Genomic DNA, 8,222 nt, shown 5'->3' with positions numbered 1-8,222 from the left:
CACATCTTTGCTCTTTACTTTAATACCTTTAATCCAAAATGTTTTTCTTTTGTGCAACATGAAAGACTCATTTCTGTCAGTTTGTTCAGCAGACAATACGATTATTCTGACTCTGAATTGGAAGATTTACTGCAGAGCCTGCAGTGAAACAGGGTTTGGGATGAATTTTAAGCTCTTTTTAAAATCTACATTTGATGTTTTGTTCTGCTTTAATATTGTCTATAGGCCATTTTTTGCATCATCCTTTTCAAAATATAAGTAAGATCACAGATATCCTCCGTAAGTTATATTTGCATGTAGTTTAGAGCTCACACTTTTCTGTGAGAGTTTTCTACTTCTTGAAGATCTTCATCTTAATTGAGGTCACGCCACAGTCTCAAATTTCCTTCAGTGCGCAGCAGGCTTTTGTTCCTGCAGCTTTTTGAGGCTAAATGGAAAATCTACTCTGGGACAGCCTGAGTGGTAATGGATGCCAAATGTTACGCAAGCAAACTCTTGGTTAATCTCATTTCAACCACTTAACTTCCGCTGAAACGAATAAAAACAAGGTCTTTGAATATCTTGAAAAAAAAAGAAACTCACCTTGATTTTGAATGTTTTAATGTGTTTCATGAGCTTTGATGAAACATAATCCACCTCAAGCATCGTGTCAAGGCTCAGGTTCAATAAAACATCATAAGATCGCACAAATCTGAGTTAAAAGATTGTTTGCATAACAGGATTTTCACACTGACCCGCAGTGTGGGCTGAGACTTCTTCTATTAATCCGTGTAAGTGAGTAGAGGAGTGGGAACGTCTGGGCGATACGACGTTTACACTGTGAATCTTTGCGCCTGTTGATCGGCTCTTGATGAAGTAACCTTGACGGTGGGTGCAGCAGGATGTGTTGGAGGTGCAGGCCAGTGAGGACATCTGAAGGGAAATCATTTCTCCTCATCTTTAAGAAGCACTGACATGTTCTTTCTTTTTATTAATTATTTTATTTGAAGTCGTGTTTACTTAAACACGCAAGGGCCAAAGTCAGTCTGTCACTAATAAGCTTCTTAGCGAGGGCTGTGCTGCGTGTCAACACCATGTGCAATTAGGTGCGTGCATGTGCTCACTTAAGGATGAAGGATCAGCACATTAGTAACCACGTGCACGGCCTCGGGGGATTTGACATGCGTACACTTTCAGGCATGTATTTGTTGTAGCTGACGTTTCGTTTTGTCGTTTTACTTCATCATCCTCAGCCTCTGTTGTATTTTCTCTAGCTGTTCACTCTCAGCAGCTATTCTTATATTCATCACAGAATACTGGTGGTGCATTTTGTTTGCTGCTGTTTCACCTATGAGCTCCATTTCCTGACAATCTGTGAGAAGACAGACCAAGTAAAAACCAAAATGCACAGACAGCAGATGAGTGAATTTGCTTTTCTTAATGTAAAAAAAAAAAATCACCTTAGAAAATAAGAGGTAGAGACGAAGTGTCACTTTAAATTTCCCTTTCATGCATTCATGATTATTCATAAAAACTATGTTGTTATGCTGTTATGTTGAGTCTTTTCAGAAGTTTTATCCCGTCTGCAAACAGTCAGAGGAAATATATTCCAAGCTGAGTGAAACCAAGCTCCGGCCAAGTCATTTAGACCTTTCTGAAACCATTCTTTAATGTAATTCAGTCTGTGAAAGCAATAATTATTTTCAATTAATTACGGTTTCAGCACCAAATACTTTGGAATCCTACGTTGGTGTGTCAGTTTCCAGAGCGTTTGGTCTCCAGTTTCCCTTATTAAGCCTGTTACGTTTAAATTTCTGCACATATGAGGGCTTTTCGGAACTTAATGGCATAATGAGACCTTTCACCTCGGACTGATGGCTGAAATGAATCCTGAACGTGGCAAAAACTACGTTTGATTGACTGGTTAATTCAAAGATCACTTCAGTGTGTGTAACTGCCTGCGTGCGTCATTACGAGGGAGCTTTCAGAATAAAACACATTTCTGAAAAACACACCAGATATTATGGTCTGTGTATTCCTTCTGTGTTCCTTTTTGGCTTAAGAAAACATGTTTTTTTCACCCACATTGGAAATGGGATTTTTTTTTATAGAATTAATAATGAAGTGGATATTCCCTTGATGTAAGCCCAGTTTATCAGTATGTGCATTGCCCGGTAAGAGACATCAATAATAAGTTCCTGCTCGGCAACCAGAGAAAGATGCATGCGCTGACTGCCCAATCAGGTGAACGCATGCACTTTAAATTTTCATACCTGCATCCTCTGCCCTCTGATGGATTTTGCAGTTAGTTGTAACCAGAGGCGAAGGCCATAAGGGATGCAAGGCACTCCTAGCTGGACCCGAATACGCAATGACGTGCGAGGGCCATGCAGCAACGCTCTGAGAGAGAGAAAAAAAAAGATTATTAAACATCAGAGCATCACCTGCCACAGGCATCTGCTGTCCAACCACCGAGCTCTGCCGACCAGCCAAGAGGAAGCAAAAGGTGTTTCAGCCAGATATTTCCTTTGAATTAATAAGCATGTTTTCCATCTCATTCATCATGTAAACTGTGTGTGATTAGGCTTCAAGGACTTTCATTCAAACAGCTGAAGAACAAAGAATGAAGGTCCTGGAACTTGATAAGAGGCCGGAGCTCTTCAGACGGAGAGATTTGCAGTGCGGGGCATTCACTCTCCATATCTGTCACTCCAGACTTCACCTGCTTTTTATCATGTTGAAATTCTTGTAACATTTTCAACATGTCTTGCAAAGTCAAGCGCATCTCTTTTGAAGGATGTGCACAAGAACTAACTAGAGTTTCTCCTCTGCTGAGCTGCCACTCAGCAAGGGAAAAAAAATACACAAATATTGTTTTTTTGCTGTTGTTCCTGCTCAAGAACAAGTCGCCCCTAACTGCTGCACTGAGAACAAATAGCCAAATGATCCATACTGCTCTTACCTTCTGAAAGGCATGCCTCCACAGGACTCAGCGACGAGCCAGCCTGGAGCAGAAGAAGAAAAAGAAACTAAATGTGACACAAAGACATGCCCCACGTCCCGTCATGTGATACTGCAGCATCCACAGTGCCGTCCTCATTAGACAGACAACCATCGGTCATCAGAGAAAGTAGCTTATTACAGCAGATATTTAGTGTTAATGCTAGCCGGTGACCTCCAGTGGTTGGAGAAGATATTACAGCTGCAAAGGAGGAAGTGAGAAGAAGAAGTCTGAGCACCGTCGACATAAACAAGCACAGGAGTTTGAATCAGGAGACGGATTTTAACGTCCATGTGAAACCAGAAGTCACCAGTTCTTCAACTTAATAATGTTACTCCACAGACTGTGTCGCTGTTCCACTGCTGGAAACTGTTTTGGAAAAGGTGATGTGCAGTCTGTCACGTTTGCATCACGCCATGCAAAACTGCTTTATGTCATGCCATCACAAATCATGGCCAGCAGTCACACAAGTAGCCGGGTCATGGAAAGGGTTACTTTTTCACTGGTCTTACAGTCAAACAGCTTTTACCATCATCTGTTTAAAAAAGCACTATAATAGTTCCACATGTGCAAGTGCAATAATTGCTGATTTCTTGGGGAGCAGGTACAGGGAATAAATTCCCATGAGCACCTCCAGGGGAGGAATCTCAGTGATTCTTTCCTCCTCAGGAGAGAAGCTATTTCCTCATATGCCTCCATCTCAACCCAGCTGAAGACAGCAGCGTGAAAGAAAACCCATAAGGGAAAAGGTTGACAGCCAAATTTGAGTGCACATCCTCTCCTCAGTGTCCTGTCTGACCAAAGGAAGAGAGGTTCACCGACCTCCAGCCACAAAAAGTGATGCTCTGAAAGTGGCTGTGCAGTGGGGTTAGGAGTTTTAAACTCTGCAGGCCCACCTGTCATCTCACACTGTCACACTGAGGAGGGAGGTACATGGAGGTCTTAGGGAAAAGGGTCACTGCAAGAGGAAAGCGCAAACGGAAAGAGACGCTCCATTTACCTGTCACCCTCTGAAGCCAGTGGAGAGAGATTAGGAAGTCACTGTCACAGAGGAATAATCTCACACAGTTTCCATTGCAGGTTTGGCCCTCGCTTTTGATTGAAAAGGAAGCAGGAACCCTCCACGGGGGAAAAGAGTTTCCCATTCCAGATGCCACCAAATTCCAGCTGGAGTGTCTCTGCTGATTTATACAGGACACGTTGTTCCTCTGCAATTACTGCGAAGGCTTGAGAGATCCTCAGTGCAGACACACCTGCATTTATCACGGCAAGGACCAAAAACCAATTCATTATAATGAAATCATTGCAATCAACGGAGGCTGAACAAATTTGCTCTGTGCTTTCACGTGGTGCTTAACTTTAGTGAACTTTGACATGCGCCGACCTTGACCAATTACAAGATGTTCCGACAGTGCTGAGCTCTGTCGGAACAGAGACACACGAAGACCCCAAAATGATCCCATCATATCCGTCGTGTCATACCTTCAAGTGTCTTAGACGCCGCTGACAGAATATAAAATGCTCCACAGAGGAGATGTGGCGTGCTTTGTCGTCAGTTGGGACTCAGGAATGAATGGTCTCATTCATTTCAAGTTCCTTTGAATCAAATGGCTTAACCTCGTGTCTGCCGTGAGAAAGAGAGTGCAAGTTAACCACAACTCAAAGGTTCCAGCACCAGCTCCTCTGCAAGGTCAAAGGAAAAACACTCCACTGTGTAACTTCACTTTGTACAATTTCTTCTCACTTGAACTCCTGATTGGTCACAAGGCCAAAGCAGCGAGCCAATCAAAGGCTGCGAGCTGCTGTTACGCCGCCAGCATTGTTAGCGTAGCAGTGGTCCGATACTGAACACAACTTCTGGGTCTGGAAAGTGAAGCCAATCCAGAACTTTAAACATGCATTCTTTCTGTTGGCCCACTGGTTGCAAAAATAAGTCCAATTCCATGTTAGCTTATGAGAAAAAGATTTTCTCGTTTGATTTATTAGCTCAGTAAACATTTCGATCCTTGTGATTGACAAGTCGCTCCATTGTGTTTTCTGACAGATTCAATCAGGGTCAGAGTACCGAAAGTCATTCCCTTTTCATCGGACCTCATGGCACCTGATTTTGGTATTATTATTGGTGTGTGGGAGTTAACAGAGAGAGACAAATCAATATTTTGATCCCTTGTGTCAAGACTCACACACACGTTCGTCAATCTAAAAGATCATTTTCCAAGTCAAGAAAGTCACAGTTTGTCATAATTAAAGAAAAATCTCATGTAGTTTTTCTGTTAAAGTGCTCAGTGAACTACGTCAGGAAGGAGGCGTGACTTCGACTCTGGTCTCTTCTGGTTACAAAGAACCAAGACGGTGACGGCAAACGTGCCAGACTGAAGGCTTTCAAACGGTAGTCCACAAACTAATGGCTGAGATCACAGTGGGTTTACACTCAGGTAAAAGCCTCCACCTTCACCGTATCCTCAGCAGGTGGAGCTCCTCTGTCCTGACGCACCACAGCTGGAGCTACTGGTCAGAGACGAAAGCTGCTCCTTCGTTATTTAGAGAAACACTGGAACAAACATTTTTTGGAGCAACAGTAGACGTATGTAAGCACAACATAAATGTTAAACTACAAGGTTGAGGAGATTTCAACAGTTCAGTCCCACACAGGTGCTTGTAAAACTCTGTTCAAGCACAACAACACTATAAAGGGGAATTATGTAAATGTCAATCAGTCATTGTCTGCAGATGCCCACTCAGTCCTGAGAAGAGGTCTGATCAAGTTGTAAACTGTGTGAGTTAGTTTGTTTTGGACCTGCTGTGAATGTGAGAGTTTCTGTTTCTGCGTCAGTTCTGCACCAACATGTTCACTTCCCCCTGGAGTAACTAGTGGTGACTGTGTTGTAGAATAAAGCCAAATGTGTCTGAAGTGCAACCAAATCAAAAGTAGCTTGTCATTGTCATGCAAATGAGGATCAAGTAAAAGTGATTGTTTTGTCCCCTGCGATCCCCAAGTCTAATCCACAGAAGACAGTTCTGCTCACAGTCGGCACAATAGTGGAACTAAAAGGTTTTCCTGCTTTCCAACACGACTGGGATTAGACCCAAAAATGACCACTTAACCAAAAAAACTTCTTTAAATGACATTCAACAATAAACCCGCAGGCTCAGAGGCTCGTTATGGACAATCAAGGCTTTACACGCATCATTTTCTCAGGATGAACATTTTCAGCCCCGACACTCATAAAGCTCTGCGAATAATAAAACCCACAGTGTGTTTGTTTGTTGGGTGCATGACTTTAATATTGTTCGGAGGAATAAAAACATCGGGGCCTCGAGGTTCTTTTGTGGGACTTTAATCTAACTTTCGATGGACCAAACAAAAGACACCTGCTGTCCAACGGGACGTCCGAAAGGGTCGCCGCCATTTCTCACGACTCTGACTAACAGATGGAAAGTGGAATGAAAGTTTAAACTGGTGTCAGCGTGCGTCCACTGTGGCTGCTTCAGGTTCTCAGAACAAAGACGGCACAAAGGCAGGTTGAGATTCGTCCTCCCTCTCTCTCTCTCTCTCTCTTTCTCTCTCTCTCTGTCTTTTTATTTTTCGATGGAATGAATTTTCTCTTGCAACTTTCTAACAATGCTGAGCGTGTTTAAAAACTCGACACAGTGGGTGCTGAAGTTAAAAAAAAACAAAAAAAAAAACACCCAGAACACTCAAACTTGAGTAAAGGTGCCGTTCTTCAACTGGGTTTTCTGTGGTTGCGTAGCAACAGTGGGGGCTGAGACAGACACTCTTCCCTAAGAACTCCCATTCGGAGGAGAGGTTTTGTGGGAGCATTGTAGAAACCCTTTATAATGCACAAAAAAGACTCTTTTCTCTTTTCTTTTTTGAAGAAAGCGGTAAGACGCCTTTAACATTCAACACAAAAACCTTCTGAATAAAAAAAATAATAATAATAGAAAAAAAAAACCTCTCCTAAAATGATGGAGTGAGAATTACTGCAACTTTGATCTGAGTCACACATCAGAGAAACTCAGCAACAGAGTTTTTACGTTGTCGGCTGTTTGCTGTAGAGTCCAGCGGTCATGAAATCCACTCTGACACCAGCAGTGACAGAATGACTCCCTGCACTGTGTTTGTCTCCAGAATAACACATCTGTGTCTTCATAACGAGCAGCTCACTGCTGCAGTCCATGATATTAGTAGTAACATTAGAAGCGTTCACATAAAGCATGAATTTTTCTGTATGTGAAGTTTTTCTCCCCGAGCATGTTCATGCCCCTATTTCCATCTGTTTGCACCCACAAGGGCGACTGTGCCAAAGACATCTGAAAGTAGCCGGACCCGGAGCTCATTATGGCTGCAGACAATGCCGTCATTAATGTCCAGCAGAGTTTTCACACTATGAAACCAAGCGGCTCCTCCAGATGGCTCTCCAGACTCACCTGGCTCCCCTTGTGCATCTCTCAGCACTCCTACAGGAGGTGGGAAGCAGGCCAGAGACCCACATCTTTCCAGGAAGAGAAAATATTCAGCTCGGGAGAGCAAGTCTAAGACCATCCTGTCTACAAAGACACCACTTATGGTAAACAGAGCTGTGAGAAGGAGGGATGAGTCACTATGACCACAACCAATAAAGAGCATACTTAAAAATGCAATAGGCCCGTATCAATATACAGTATTTGTCCAAGGACAGCTTTGATCCTTATGAACAACACTGAAAGACCTCATAAAGGGTTGAGTGTTGCTTCAGATATTTCCAGTTAGTCTGAGGTAATTATTCCCGTCTTTGAGATAAAGTTTCCGAGGTTACCGAGGCTGGTGGAGGAAACTCAGACACGTCGTGTGAAACCTGCGTCACAAGCAGGTACGAAAAGAGTCTCTAATTGACGACCATGAAGGTTCGCCTCATGCAGCCAGTTCATGAATGTTTCAGCCTTCAAAGGTAAAATGGCACAAATCACAGGGGTCTAAAAGGTTCCTGCCAGATTAAACCACAACTCGTGAAATTACATTAAATTGCGTTTTTTAAAAAAGGGAAGCAGGAAAATACAGTTCTGAGTTCCGACAGTGATGAACACAGATGACCAGGATACATCACTTCATGTTTCCTGTTCGGAAAATACAATTCACCCATAATTACCTTCAACAATGTCGATGGCAGCGGGTAACAGAATGTCAAACGTTGTTTCAAACTGCTGTTTCTCAGAGCAGCTGCAGCCAATCGTTCCTGTTTCCTCCTCTAACTATTCACGC

Source organism: Acanthopagrus latus, chromosome 18 (genome assembly GCF_904848185.1).
Source record: "Acanthopagrus latus isolate v.2019 chromosome 18, fAcaLat1.1, whole genome shotgun sequence".
Lineage (NCBI taxonomy): Eukaryota > Metazoa > Chordata > Actinopteri > Spariformes > Sparidae > Acanthopagrus > Acanthopagrus latus.
Note: the sequence above shows the minus strand (reverse complement) of the source record.